This window comes from Anser cygnoides, chromosome 5 (genome assembly GCF_040182565.1).
Source record: "Anser cygnoides isolate HZ-2024a breed goose chromosome 5, Taihu_goose_T2T_genome, whole genome shotgun sequence".
In the NCBI taxonomy this organism is placed as follows: domain Eukaryota; kingdom Metazoa; phylum Chordata; class Aves; order Anseriformes; family Anatidae; genus Anser; species Anser cygnoides.
In genome coordinates, this window is record NC_089877.1 from 10,669,719 (window position 1) to 10,686,579 (window position 16,861).

Genomic DNA, 16,861 nt, shown 5'->3' on the forward strand with positions numbered 1-16,861 from the left:
AGGACTAGAAGCAATTGCCTTAGCCTGGAATGCATCACATGCCCTGTCTCCTGGGAGCCAGGGATCTCTTCTTTCTAGCATATCTTCTCCTAAAAGACTCAGGCCAATCACTGCCTTACCAGTAAAATGGGAGTAAGAATACCTGACGGGCTGCACACACCAAAGCTAAATATTCTGCAAGAAGGTCTAGGCAAAGAGTGCCTCTCAGTCATCTGCAGGGCTGCTCGTGCTCTGCATCCCAGCAGACAGATTTGTGGCTTCCCACTGGAGACCCACGAAAAAAATAAAATCATTTCAATAGTTACTCGTGCCTTTCTAATTTGGTATGTGCTTCAGTTCTTCTCAAGGAGATCTGTAGTCTGTAGAATATTTACTTGTCAATTTAAGGAAGGATTTATTGAAATAAATATCAATTTCTTGAGTGTCCATATAGCTTGCCTACTTAACACAGCTAATACAGAACACTGGAACACGTTGACTTAATTTGCACTTCACAAAATACAAATATATATGATTATGTTTGATTGCATTATGTTGCTAATCAGCATATTCAAGATGGCTGCATGCGTATTATAATAAACTCCAATTTATTATGTACGTGCATGAACTGTATTAAGTCAATACATTGCCTAATTGTGTAGGCAGAAACTAATCTTCCCTGATACTACACATGTTGCAAAAGTTCTCCATGAAAGAAATAGCTTTTATTTCAAATCCTTCTGTAATGTGATAGATTAACAAAGCACTACAATCCCATGAAAGACATCAATGCATTGGGATTAATTTGCTAAACTAATATTTTCCTTTTATTAGAACAACACTGTATTAACATTTAAATACCTTGTTTCATCTGAGTATCAGAATGCTGTTCTAGTTACTCATTTTTTCTGCATCTGTCAAATCTGTACTCCTAGCAAATATCAATTCATTGTTAACAAAACCCCAACTACAGCAATTAGTGTTCTAAAGATAAGGATATTGCATTCCTTAGGAGAAGCTGAGGCATATTATGTTAATTTGTTTGCCTGTCTCTACATAGGGACACTTGCCTTTAATTAAGTAGATAAGACAAGTTCTAATGAACTCTTCCTAAAATGTGAAAGTTGTGATTTAGTTTTAATAAGAGAAAATTTAATGCTCAGTATATCCTCAACAATGTTATTTAGTTCAGATGCTGCAGTAACTTTACCTTTCAAGTGACAATCTTTATGCAGTCTGCTTATTTACCCTGAAATGTTAGTTCATGAGAGGAATTTAATCCCTTTTCAGAAAGTGAATGTAAGCTCCATGTGTCAGCTAACTCTAAAGCCTGAGAGGATGGACATACATAAATTTTGCATCAGCTTTCATAAGCAGGGAATAAACAGACCATACTTTACGCAAGGAAAAGAAAGTATAGCGAGGGTACTATCATTTCTGTCCAAAAAATAACTACTGTCAACTCTCAGCATGACTAGTCAGTTTGAGTGCAGTACTAAACAAATTCCAGTTCCAGAATGGTTTAATTAGTGCTAGTATTACAAGTCTGTGACTTGTGCTGTACAGTATGGACATGCCCTGTATTGCCAAACTAATACCAAAAACAAACAAACAAAAAAACCACAACCACCACATGCCATGCCACAAAATGCTGAGAGATGGAAAAAATATGATGAGAGCCATAAGAGGATATGATATCTGCAGATAAAATCTAAGGCATGGTATAGGGTGGGGTATGTTACTTGAAACAAAAAGATGCAACTTCTATTACTGCGATGTCATAGATACCAGACTTCTGACACCTGAGCACAGTTCTGGAGATCAAGGGAAGCTCTAGGCAGAGGGGGAACCAACCATCTGTAAAGCACAGCGTTCCACCCACATGCAGAAATGCCAATCAAAAGGTGTCTGGTAAGCATTAGAAGAACAGAAGTGTAGAAGCTCAAATGAAAAATCCCAGGAAGAAAGAGTAGCAATACACAGCTTGATTTAGGTGACAAAGAGAGACAATCTAGAGAAAAACACACGGTAATGACTCAAGTAAGTCTAATGATTTGAAGTACATGAACTTCAGGAAAAAGCCACCAGCCCTCTTACTGCCACATTTACCATTACATGGTCATTGAGGGCAGCAACCAACTTCATTCCAGGTGGATTCCAGCAGCACAGATAAGGTGCAACAGAGAAGAGGTAGTCATCAAATCCAGCAAAATAATTTGGAAGAGACACTGTCAATGCAAAAATATTCTTAAAAATAAAAAAAAAAAAAAACACAGGACATCAATGCTCGTTGTTTACTGCGACACACAAGAGTGCCATCAATTTTTATGCCACTGGAAAGCACAACCTAGATACCAAGTGTCACACACCAGCTTAGTTTCCATTTGACAGGAGTGAACACAGACCATTAGTTTTATGTAACATTCTCACTGACTTCAAAAGCAACTTTAAATCTATAGAGATCCACGTATATAGGCTAAGAAACCATTAAAATGCAGATATTCATTACTTCTAGACTCACCAGTGGGGAAACCAGCAAACCTACAAAACAGTGAGAGTTTCATGCTATTTACTGCATTAAAAATAGATAGGTAGGTTCATAAAATAAAACTCTTCTAATATTAAAGGAATCAGCACAAATCCAGAGCAAAAGTAACCAGAACACAGAATAATAGAAACCACAGCCTGTTACCAGTTACTGCAGGCATTTTTGCAGACTTTAGTACCGGTTGGCAACATAACAGGCAAAGCACGTCACACAGAATCTATTGTAAAGGACAGCAGGGCAGGAAAAACAAAACAAACAAAGAAAAAAAAATCAACAGGAACCAACACAAACACACATTATTATTTATTGACATGCTATCTTATTTTTGTATTTCAGAAGGGTCTGTCAGCCCTAGCCTGACTGTCTAAGGGACAGGCTGAAATCCAGGGCTCTGCCACGATCCCTAGACAAACCTGCAAACAAAATAGTGTCACAGTAGGAGATGACTTCCTATCAAGATAGTGACATGGAAAAAGGCAATTTCCTTCAGAGGAACTGAGCAAAAATACAGCTTGTTTGTGCTCTAGCATCATGAGAGAAAGAAATTTCACCTCTGAGACAAACAAAGGTTTCTGTCTTTTGGCAGGTCTGATCACTTTGGAAGTGGAAGGCATATGAAAACCCAGCAATGCCTCAGAGATGCCAGTTCTTTCCCACACCTCATAAATAACCTGGTATATTACTCAGTCTAGTAGTGGCTCACCTTTTCAGGATGATTTTACTAGCAGGACAGCTGATGAAGCAGTTTGGCAAGGTGCTCTGTATCCCTCAGGGCTGCAACACGTCTTCTGCCTTGCTGAATTCAGTGCTCCTACATAGCTTGCCATAAAGCTTTCTATTTACATTTTTAAATGTGCAGCCCGGCAGATATTGATCTTTTTTAACATTAGATACCGCAACAGATCAGTAAAAGGCAGACCTGGCATATGGTTCATTCTCTTCCAATATGCCACAGGGGACTAAGAGCAGCCACCTTATGGGACATTACGACCACATTCAATAAGGGCAAATTTTTGCCAAATTGGAAGTTACATATATATTTGTATTTCTTTATTATATTTGTCTTTATTCAACTTACTTTAATGTGGAAAAATAAAACAGATATAAGGACCTATAAGTACAACTTGTCTGATGTATGAGTCAAAATACATCATCTCTAAATAAAGATCTAGAAATAAAGAAGCTAGTTGCTGTGGAATGTATTGGTTTTCACTTTTCTCCAGAAAATTTGAATACAGCTTACAAAAAAAGAAAGACATTAAAAATCTCATAAGAGAGTTCTAGTTCATGAGTAACCTCTGCCAGCTGGACTCAAATGAAAGCATTTTTACTGTATTCAAAATACAGGAAACTACAAGCATTTTCAGAAGGAGAGGAAAGGAGAGGGGAGGGGAAACAGTAAACAACAAAAAAAATAGCTCTAACCAAAGGAGTATTTTTAGGTTTCAAAAGGTTAAATTTACTGGGTAAAAAGAATTTGGTTACATCTATTAAACAAACTACTCTTAGAACACCATAGCAGTAAGAAAACATCAAAGACCTTCAAATTTACTTAATTTAGGTGTTTGATGTTAACTAAAAATCAAAGTACAATAGCCTACGCAAGCAAGTACATAATTTTTATCTTAAACTTGCACATTATAATGGTGTTCTCAAGCTCCCCAGGAGAAAATGGGACAGTCATCAAAACCTTTGAAGTTTATCTTCACACTCTTTCTGCATTTACAGAGAAGGAAAAAAAAAAAAAAGACTAATTTATATTTTCGTTTGTTTGAATTCAGTAGGGCATTTGAGTCAGCAAGGATGACTTTTCTCTCTTTTTTTTTTTTCCGTGTATATTTTATAAATAGACAACTTATACTGTATGGTACTGCAGTAACATGAGCCTATTTTTACAACAGCTCAATACATTCTTTTTTTTTTTTTTTAAATTAACTAACTTTTGCTTTGAAAACTCAATTCAAGGTTTTAAGCACCTCTAAATAACTCAATCTGTCAGAAGAATTAAATGGAGTCTAGGGTGCACCTAGAAGATACACCTATTACTCCATTAGTCCAAAGAACTTCACCTTTAACAATTTCTCACACGGACTGTTATTTAATAGAAGACACCTTGTAAACATGCTGTTCCATAACAGATTAACAAATGTCTACCTTATTTGAAAGGGATCTGAGAATACATAGCTCTCTTCCCTGCTTTTGCCAACTACAAGAAAAGCCAGGCACAAGGATAATACCTGGGTCTCCACACCTACATATGTTTGTGTGGTTAAAATTGAGAAAAGACTCCAGAAATATATACTTTACCCACTACCATGTACAGCAGGCCATAAAATGTTTCTGTTCCAGGAATTCCCCTTAATACACATGGAAAACCTCCCCTGGACTTGTATTTCCATGTTTGAAAAATGGCATATTTTGAGAGCACTTCCATTAAGCGCTCTCCAGTGGAGTTTCATACTATCCTGCATTGACACCTGTAAATTTTGATGCATTTTTAGTGTCACAGAAATGCACTGATTAGCAAGGTGGCACAATTTGTTGATGGTAAAAAGTTACTCTGAGTAGAAAGGATGAGAGCTGATTGCAAAGAAATCTGGAAAGACTTTAGGACACTGAGCAGCTTTGTGTCAAAAGGCAGACTGAATTCAGTGTAGAATAATATATGGCACAGGTGGCAGAAAGCAATCCTACATTCAGAAATAAAATAATGGGCTTTGAGTTGACCTTTACCAGGAAGGCGATCCCAGAATTATGACAGATAACTCCATCACAGAGAGCAACAGCATTCTAAAAGCACATCAGGTCTCAGGAATTACAAGTCAAGAAAAAGGGAGCAAAACAGAGAACTCTGGACCAATGGCTAATGTGGTCTGACTCTCCCATCCCAAAAGTGATCAAGGAGATCTTGAAAAGGTTCAGAGAAGATTGCAATGAACAATCATAGTTTAGGAACAACCTGTGTTCAAAGAACAGACATGGTTATGACTTCTCAGCCTGGAAAATAGGTGAGCGAGGGGAGAGAAATCTTTTTGTAGCCTTGTGTGTCATAGAGAGGATGGCAGGAGATCACCTGTTGGTGACGGAGAGGGTATTGCCTAGTTTCCACCAGGTTGCAGGTTCAAAGTCAACAAAAGGAGATGGTTCTTTGATGGTTATGCAGCTAATCTTTGACTCCCACCCATGGGGTGCTGTGAGTGACAGAAGCTCATCAGGATTCAAGGAAGGACTGGATGTCTTTTTTGTCACCCTGACAATTCCTCTGATCAGAAAATCCATTCAAAATCCATCTCATCCCTCTTCTGGCTCAGGAAGTCTCAGAGCCAGAAATTGCTGCAGAGTGTTTGAAAGGACTACAACTACCTGGATTTTCTGTCCTTCCCTGACTAGTCACTTTTGCCCACCGTCAGAGGCAGAGTCCTGATTTAGAGGGTCTAGTCCTGCATGGCCTGTATGCACTGTAAAATCAACTTAGGCCTGGCAAGCGTCACAGACATTACAAGGCAAGGAGCAGAAACATGCCTGGGAGAGGGAGAAAAAACAGGCTTTATCTTTTTTTCAGCGTGCTTTTAGAAAAGCTCAAACTAGAACACGCAACCACACTTCAGATGTTTCAGTTGGGAGACTACTAGCCTTAAAATACCTTTGTTCCTATTGGTGCTAAACGTCACACGGGATGATTCAGAGCACCTAAATAGCACGCACAGCCTCCAGGTTTTTCCAGGTTATCTCCTTACTCAGGCAAAAGCAGGCACTAGACTGAAGTTCCACCGTTCATTTGCACAGCTCACAAAGCATCATCCTCATACGGTGAAGCCACATTTAGAAACACTCAGGTGTGCTCATGGCCCTAGGGGTCTCCCACAGACATTGGGCTTCAGCTACGTCATGTTTTTGTTGCACTCTGGTTTACAAAGCTCTCAGGAAAATCAAGCAGAATTGTGTTTCGCATGTGTGATAGGCACTGTCAGTATATTTAGAAGGGCATTGTCAGATGGGATTAAAAAAAAAGCTTTAACCCTATATCTTAGACCAGTTTATACTATAAGCAGGTGTAGCTGTTATGCACATGCTTGAGCTACAAATGCCACCCACAAGCTAGGTATAATTCCAAATGTATTTTTACAAGAAATATTTCACCTGTTACTTCTATGCTTACTCTTCTTAACCACTCTTTCAAAGCAGGTAACAATGAGGTTTACTGAACAGTCTGTAAGAGGCAGAGGAGATCAGCTGCTATATTTCTGCAATTCCTGTGGCATTTGAGAAGTTTTAGGAAATTTTATTACAAATTAGATACATAAGGATAGCTTCACTCATTACTGAAATGTCCGGGAATAAGCATTTCTACTGGGCCAAAGGGCAAAAGCCTTTTAGCAATGCACAACACAACAGTTTAGGAGAAGAAATGAGGAATATCTTTTCTAACAGAAGCTAGTGAGGAATTTTTAAGTAGGCAGAATGTAATTATCTCATTGAAATTAAGCCATGACATTGCAGCTTTCACCTCTACTCTTGAACAAAGTGCCATGGGATCTGTTTAATGACTACAAGTGGTCAGGACCTTAGTTTTATATCTCATTCAGAGGTATGGTGGGAAGGGATGTCAGCTCAGCATTTAAAAATCCCATTTGTTTTACACGCAGCTTGGGAATATTTTTAAGCTTTCACTTTTTATTGATTCGTTCTTAGTAGTCAGAGAGAAAGAGTTTCCATAAAAATGACTGCAGGTACAAAATATGTAACTGATCTTTCTGCAGCATAACAATAACACTGACAAGAAGAATGCGAAGATTCTGTAGTATATGTGTGCTAATACTACATTAAAAATAAAGAATAAAAAAAGAAATGGGAAATTTTGAGGAATATTCAATCAAAATATTACGCGATGTATGTCTATATTTTAATGTAAATATATCCAAGATATAAATGGAAAAGATTTTCACTGTGGTCATTAACCACAGTAATGAGTTACAAATAAAAGTTTTTAACATAGCAACTCATATGCCAGACATGGGGCACATTTATACATATTTTACTACAAAGAAAACACATACCGAGTCTCTCATCTTTTGTTCCTTATCACAGAGTAAGCTTCACAGTGATCCTACCAGTTAGTGCCTTTGACTTCACATTTTAACTATACTCTGTTTGAAATCATCTCAACTTACTGTACTGTAAGAGGTGTACTGTGCTGTGCCTCTTCTCTGAGGAGACAAATTAATCCTTGCAGGAAACCTTAAATATAGAGAAGTTGCTCAAATTCTCCCTTGCCCATTTCCTATGCTCCACAAGTACTCCAGTAGATACATAGCATAGATTGGCAATTATCTGGGCTCTAGGTGGATTCTTCACTGCACGGATACAGTCAATGATATCTAATAGTAAATTTAATCAGTTCTATGGAGACACATGTACCAGCACCACAATACAGAGTCCCAGAGGAATCAATGCACTGACATGGGGAAGTAAGGCCTGAAAACTTTACATGACTGGGTAAAAACTGTACCAAGTGTATTTCATACAAGTATACACAGGCAGACTCAGATGACAAGGAATTCTAGACTTTTTTCCCTTCTCCCTTTCACTCAATATCTAAGCCTCTTATGGAAGCTAAAGCAGATGAGAATGTCTACATATGCAAAGGATAAAGCCAGCTGGGTCTGCTGAAACTGAAAGGAACTGACCTGGGAAGGGTTTAATCAGGAAAGACAGCATATTGAACACTTTCTCTGTTCAGGCCCAGCACTCATCAAGGAACACGGTAGTGGATAAAAGCAATTTTGTCACAGGTTCAGAAGGAACTAACGCGATCCCTATACTAACTAGTACAACGAAGGCAGCCCTGATCTCGCTATGGTCATCACCAGCTCAAAGACATCCTCAGGCACTGTGCAGATCACCCCTATGCCTGCATGCTGCACCTTCCCATGCACAACTTGTTCCTCCAGCAAATCACAGGTTCTGATTCCAAAGGGTAAGCAAAACAAGCCTTGTCCTCACTGACTAGATGGGAACCTGCCAGCATGTGGTGCTCAGCCAACGCCGTCCCCCCGTCTATACACAGCCCCAACGCACAGCCAGAACCCGCCTGTAGCCCAGCAGCTGCTGGCTGCTTGTGACACACAGGGATAATTTTCAGAGAAATGACTTGGCCTACATACTTTTCAATTAACCTTTATCTTTAAAAGCATGTTATGTTATATAATACAATTTGCGATGAGTCTGAACTGAATTTTAATTTGTTTTATTTGTACTCTTTACATGCATCAGGGGTTCTTGAAAGTATTGAAAACTTGAAAAAAGTTTGAAATGAGTAGTTATGAAATGAGTAGAAATGAGTTTGAAATGAGTAGAAATTATACCCAAAACTAACAACTACAAAGGTGACACTTTTGCACCTCCTGTACAATGGGAAGTAAAGTGTTAAAGCACAGCTCTAGAAAAATCCATATATCCAACAATAACACTTAGAAAGTTTAGCAGGCATCCTCAGAACTTCATTCTGTTGAGCCCTTCAAAAAAAAAAAAAAGTGTCCATGTCTGACATGCACATACACAATATGCACCTGTTTCAAGCATCCTGTAAAAATCCGTAAGAAAGGATGTTCCTGTTTGCAGCATCTAAGATCAGTTGTTAAAAAGCAGACCAAAGCTGTTTCTCACCTCCATTAGTTTGAGGTAATTTTGTACAGTAAGGTGGTTAGTTAAGATATGAATTTGGATTTCTTCCTGATTTTCAAAATATGAACAGCCTAAAAGTGATCACAGCAGCCTTCTAGACTTTTGCTGAAGAGGCAAGATCAGAAAGTGAAACACAGCAATGGTCTCCATTAATCTTCGACATTACTCCATGCTTCATCTTTTGATTCTGCTTCACTAATCCTGCTGTTCCCCGTGGTGATGACTCAGCCAAGTTTGCTTTCTTTTTAAAAAACTGTTCCCTCTCTGACTAACCAAGCGTCAAACTCCTATTCCAATCTTTATACACTGTGAACAGGAAATTTCATCCCATTCTCAGCAGAAATAGCTACATGGACATCATAAGTACACTTACATCAGCACTGCAGCTTGAATCAGAAGAGCATATGGAAACAGGTCTCTCAGTTTTACCCTCTACCTTTGCTGTGGTTTTCTCCACAGATCCATCTCAGAGCATGCAGTTTTGATCTCTTTTGAATGAAACTCAACTGACAACTGCACTCCAGCATGTGTCAGCACTCCCTAGCGCCCCATGGACATCCCTTAACAGGACTAGAACGAGGCAAAATGAAAACCTTTGGCAATGCAGGGGAGAGGCCCTCAGCTCCAGCTGTTTTGCTTCAGACCAGCTCCCTTTGGTCCTGACTACTTGCTGGTATATGCACAGATGTTACGACTCTCTGTGATGGCATGCTCTCCTGCCACCACCACTTCTTACCATCAGTCTGGCCATTCCCTTGCTCAGACGCTGGCCTTGCTCATGCAGATAGCAACCAGTGTCCTGGCTACACCCGAGGCCTTGCTCATGCAGATAGCAACCACAGTGTGAGTTCTCCTCACGAGAGGTTCCTTACCACAACAGATCCCTGGTAAACGATTAATAACTTACTAACCTTCCTAAACGCTGCTAAGACTGTAACGTAGACTGATTGTGCACATATAATAGTCAAACTTTTAGCCATAAGCCATTGACCAAGTTTGGGACTAGGAGTGGATTCAGCCGCACCTAGGTTCCTCACCTCTTTGGCTCAAGGGGTTTAGAAATCAAGGGGGTGCACTCTGAACCTCGTGACTCAAAACGAGGGTTGTCCTGACACATCTGACTTACCCTGTCCTCTGTGCAGTGAATAATCAAGCGTACCTTGCCATCTCAAACCTTATTTATGATTAAGTTTGGTTAGATCACTACATGATATCAATAAATATCATGCAGCTTCTCTCTTATGAGCAAAGTATATAAACTTCATCCATGACACTAACCTAAAGGGAACGCAGGAGATGTCTGTGACTCTCCTTGTCCTTGTTCCTGTATGCATCCCTGCCCTGTGGGATCATGCTTTTACTGTAGCTTAATGCTCCATATGGTAGCTGAACAAACATTTCTATTCTGACTAACCAAGTACCCAGCCCTTACACAGCATGAATGGTATTTAGCTCCTAAATACTTCAAGCAACTCCTCTAAGTAACTTCCAGACAGATAACACGTGAGCTGTCTTTCAGATTTCATTTCCTCCTATAACTCCGATAGAGGTCACTTTTAATAGTCTGATATTATAACGAAACACCTGCAATTATATTAAGTTCTCAAAATTATATTTATTTTAGTTTGTTGTCAGCTTATACTCTATTTCCTACCTCACAGCATGTTCACATGATGAAAAAAAAAATTTATACATAAAATAAAATCACTTACCTGTAAATGAAATACCACTGGGACAAGAGTGGCAAACTTGTGCAGTGATTGTTCGCTATGAAATTACACTCTTTATGAGAAACATAGTGTATTTGTATGTATACAAGTGTCTGTATTTAAAAAAAAAATAAAATAATACCTTTTCAAAAAGAGTAAAATTCCCTCCAGAAAACCCTCTAGCATTATTTTCTGAGAGCTAGCTAACTTGGAAAAATACATATTTTTCAGTATTCTTCTTGGCCATATGCTTATGCTTTCCCTTTTCCAGCAAGCGATAGGTTAGAATTGTTTTCAGAAAGACTGTGAATCCAAAGATGTAGCAATTAAAAAGAAAATTACTAAAACAAAACTTTTAGGGAAAAAAAATAAAATGAACCCCTCTTATGAACCCTTACAGCTGCAGCAACGTAAGTCAGACCTCTTCTATGTAATCTAAATAACCGTGGTCTTGTATCCACAGCAGGAGATTTGAAGTCAGGGCACTGCTGTCCAAGCTCTCATTTTGTCAATGGTAGTACGATGGGCAAAATGGTCTCTATTTTTAGTTTTCTGAATGCCTACAGTTTGCTCTGGATTTAAGAATCTGACTGTAGGTAATGCACGTTTGGAGTCAAAGGAGGTTACATTATGCAATCTTAAGAAAACAGAGATCTTGAGGTCTAGCCGATGTACTATAAACATCTTTGAAACTACTATATGAAAAGAGTTATAAGAGAACAAGGGTTTTGTTCTTCTTTCACATTTAGGCAAAGACCACCGAAACCACACACATACAAAGCAACATTTAAAATAGAGCTATTACTGTCTACATCAAGAGAAGAAAAGCCATCATTCCCAGACGGCAGTTGCAGGTTCACAAGAGAATCAGAGCTGCCTGGCTCATCCAGCGTCTTCTTCAGCATGCTGCCTGCACTCACCCTTGTCCAGCTCTCCTCTCCCTCCCCCACTGTTCCCCACTTTCAGCAGCTGCCCAGCTGCTTTAGCTTTGCCTTAGCCAACTATTTAAGAAATTGGAAGCCTTTCAGAGAGGAAGATCAGATCACACGTCTGATGTATACCACATATATTTTATGTTTCCAGACACTCCCAGCTTTTCAGAGCCCAACACTCCCTCAATAAAAGCATCTGGACAGTTTCATCCATCTAAAGATAATTATATTTCAGGACAGAGTGCACTGCCTCGCATTTGCCTCTCAAAATACCACTTCATATTGTTGCCTGGCTACCCTCCACTACATTCAGGCACAGTGCTATTTTTGCCCTTTAAATGTACTAATTACTTAGTGCTGTAATTACAACACACTAGTTTAAAGGTTTTATCATTACTGCAGATAGATTAACAGGCTGTTGTAAGAGCACTTCAGAGCCTTTTGTTTCAAATTTCCATCATTAATCAGAGCAATGTTTCTGTGGAAGTTCAATATTTATATTCCTGATAAGAGTGTATGTACTTATGGACATCTGTATTCATAAACGACATATAAAATATGGGTAAGCCAGCACTCACCGGGTGCACAATACACCTTTCTTAGGTATTAGACACTTGGTGAACCTCTGGTCTCCCTGTTGTGGGACCAAGCCAAGGTCGGGCAGGATTGCAGGAAGGCAATTCAGTGGGTGCTCATCTTGCTGGGACACCCCACCACCCAGCCTTGCTATGGCCCTGTCTACCATCAGTTTTACATGCAGGTTTGTTATGCTCAGAAACAGAGAAGCAGGTCAAGAAAATAATTCTTAGAGTAAAGTACTTTTCCTTAATAGGCTAAATCCTTAAATTATGTTCCACACAGCTTGTTGCATGAATTTACTACTATCTACCATGCTTGGCTTTTAGAGTAACACCTTTTCTACCTCTTAGATTAGACATGTCACTGAAGCAAGTATCTAGCTTTGACCTATTGGCTTCCCTGAGGTCTATGGCCTAAATCAGGATCACAAGGCCAATAATTGCCTGATACTGCAAAGGCCAAGAGTTTGGAAGAGTTTTGTTTAAAAAGCAAGCAAACAAAAAAAACCAACAAAAACAAAAAAGCAAGCATCAACTTTCCATCTAAAGCAACCATCAACATTTCATTTACTTAATTACTTCTCTCTTGTTCCTGATGTGATGAAGTTTGAGTCTCTAATAAATGCTAGTGATGCAATAAAAGTACTCGACCTCTGGGTTGCAAACACTGAAAACTGTTTAAAGACTGCAGTCTGGTACATTCTACATTTGGAAAGATTATTTACTCATAACTAGGATAACTAAGTGTTGCATAAGATACAGGATACTTCAAATGCAGAACCGACAGCTTCTGCCCTAGTTCTTTGGTCCACAAAAGACATGGTAAATAAAGTCATAAGAAACTAAAAATTAGAGTTGTATATAATATTTAACCATGGGGAAAACAGCATATAACCCAGGCACAGAGAAGATAATGATAAGGCTTCAAAAATTAACAATCAATTCAACGCGTATGGAAGTAGAGACTTATTTAGGCAAGATATTTCAACTGACTTCTTCACCCTTTCAGGACATCTTTGTAATATAATCAAAGCACTTCCCAAATGCACTAAGTATCCCACTCCAGAAACATTGGTGAGGAACTGAAGTATGGTTCCACTATCCACCAGAAGAGTTTTCTGTTAAAAATAATAACTTATTAGTGTTAAAACACGCTTGGGGGACTTGAAATAGAACTGGCAGTCATGCAGGTCAAGCATCCAGCAATGACTGATTTTCTTCTGACCTCCTTGGTTGGAATTGAGAAATAAAAGAGAAATAAATAAAAAGGATAAGAAAAGTGAAATTTACCGCAGAACTTTCTAGTTCTCTCATGTTATCTTTAGCTATTTCTATTTTGCAAATAGCCTAATTTCAATACCATTTGTCTATTTGTTCATTCCCATTTATCTAAAGCTCCTTTGCATGGAAACTCAATTTTGCAGTAGGTTTCATATGCAGATGGGCTTGGCTAGATTCATATAATGACTGTAAAATCTGTAGAAACCAGAGGCATAGACTAACAGATGTCTTGTACCTTAAAACTGCACAATAGCGTGATGTCATCTGGCTGTTGGACTGTATGTCCTTTGTAGAATATCTCACACTATTTTACATGAAAAACTACAGCATTTCGCTCATATCTTCACATTGGTCTTGTTTTCTTCTTGCTGCCCCTCCATCCAAAAGTTCCCCCTTTTTGGCTTTGGTTGCGGCTCATTTGTCTTTGGTGATGGCTCGTTTGGCCTTGAAGTAGTAAATGAACCTTTGGGGAAGACGAGGTATCAGTGTCAGCAGTCAGACGTGCCAGGTCTATAAACAAATCGAATCCCTTCCTAAAGCTGACAAATGCCGCTTGTGTTCAGCGATCACTAAGTACATCAGATACCGCATCTGACCCAGCAAGGTCCCGGTGCTGAAACCAGATAGCTGCTGGAAGATTACTGAAGCAACCTTCCTTTCTCTGTGTTCTTTGCTAATCCCTGAACACTTTGCCATGGTAGGAGTAGGTCTTACCACTCGTCTTACAAAGAGATATTAGGTCCAACTCTGCCATATGTTCTCAGTCTTCCATACAAAGCTGCCTAACAAACTTATTAAAAATGCAACTAAACAGTCATTATAAGATTTCACATTAAGCACTTAGCACTGTTCAAAGCCACTTATACAGCTCTCCACATATTTCGAGACAGTAAGGGAGTCAATCTTCCAATGGTTACTGCTAATAGCCACTGACAAAATAAGGTGTTTAAAGCACTCTCCTTTGAAAGTCCTGCCCCTTAAATGAAGCCACAGGAGGAATAATCTCCAGTTTAGAAGAAGTGGCTAATTTAACTGAGGAATTAAAATACTGCTTATCGACAGTTTGAGAGACGGGTAAGTACCATGAGATTTAATGGTGGTATTATTGCCTTTATCCCTGGTGTTCAAAGCAATAATCCACAAGTTTTAAAATTCAAGTGCTTTACTGAAACTTTGAAAGCTCAAGTGGATTGTAAAGCACAATTGATAAAAGTAGATCTTTAATTAGACAATCACTTTACAAGCAATTTCTTTTACAGATATTAAGAAGGTTTGCTGAAATACCAAAAGTTGTTTATAAAGCACAGGCAGTTTGGGTGCTTTTCATAGGAAATCTAATGGGAAAAAAATACTATATGTTTTTTAAAAAATTACATACAAGTTCAACATATATGATAAACATACAAAGACAAATAAATCTTAGGTATACAGTATAGATTAATATGCCCTAAAACTGATGTTGGGTAGTAGAAAATCCCCACTAACTTATAAAGTTTGTAATACATGAAACACAATGTACAATTTACAGTTTTAAGGCTAACAGCATGCTTTCTTTGTCATTTTACATTTCAGCTCTCAGCTTTTTTCCCCCTCTGTGACTCAATATTTCAGTTGAGAGCACTGTTTTTACAACACCACTTGAGGAGTGCCATGGGCTAACCACCTCTTACCTCCTCCTCAGGACCCCTGCAGCAGCACCAGGCTCTCCTGCAACAAGACCCCAGCCATTACGTGGTGCTCCTACAGGCAGCTTCAATTCCCACCCCGCATCCCTCAATGCTCACCCACCTGAAGGGTATTCCCTGTGACAGATAACCCTGCCCAAAAAATGAGAACTCACAGCCAAACCTACATTGCAGCAAGTACTTCAAACACAAGTCATATTGTATGCAAAAATAACCCATTGTGTATAGCATATCAGTTTTCACCCTTTCCTTTTCTAATCTCCGGATGATTATTCATTGTTCACTGGTTCTTAAATTCTTGATGATCAGCAACTTATTGTTAGCTGACTAAGAGAATGACCATTAGGTGGTTTACTTTAAAGGGATTTGTTTGTTTTCTTCTACAGCCAGGGTAATTTTACTTGTTTCTCAAAGTGAAAAAAATGTTGTTCACATCATCTGGAGCTGTGATGGAAGGGTCATGAGCTAGCGGGTGTCCGATTTTTATCTAATACACTATATGAAACACTCAAAAAAAGCTTCAGCTTTGATTGTTTTCTGTAGGCACTATGCACTGCTGTTTAAGAGATAGTAATATCTAAAAGAAAAGGATGATAACTTACCCAACATCAGATTCCGCAGGCTCTGAGCACAAACCCACCCTGTCCACTCATGAAAATCTTCCTGTTGCAAATGTAACTCTTACACTAACCAAAAGTTATAACCTCAATCTCAGCCATTCCTGTAGCTAATCTGCAGTCGGCAAATATATAATGCCTTACTGCTTTTAATGCAGCCTTTTTTTTTGTCACTGCACTATACTATCCACTAGAGATTTCTCCGATAATTGCAACAGCATTAGAAAATAAAGATAAAACCCACTAATTTAGCTTTCAATTTGCTATATGGTCGGTGTTATGTGTCCAGCAGGGAAATGAACACCCAGGTTATTAACTGTTTTTTCTTTAGCATGGAAAAATATAGAGAAAAGGAAATGTTCATTTTCTTCTAATTTTTTGTCCATTTTGTTACCAGTGTATATTAATAATTTTTACTTATTTCAGGTGAAATAACTTGTAACCATTATAAGCTTTTACCCCATAACAATCAAAATACCTCTTTCTTATTTTGTCAGTTAATAAGTCCCTGGATTATACTTGCTTAATTATATATTTTCCTCATCTCTCCCCTTTCTTGCTATGTAGCTATTCAAAAAAGCTATGTTTTCTGTAGCTGTCACTCATATTTTTCCTGAGAAATTTTTAATAAATTAATTTCTGGGAAGTCTTTGTGGGTAACCATGTATGCAAAAAGATATTTCCTCATTGCATTGTTAGAAAGTTCCTGTAATTTCTGTTTTAGCATTTTCCAATATCTAAAATGTGCTTGTCTACTCACTGCAGGGTGAGTGTTACCCAATTATATATCTAAATATATTTTATTAAAGAAATGTCCCAGAAATAACTAGCAGGACACTTCTGAAATG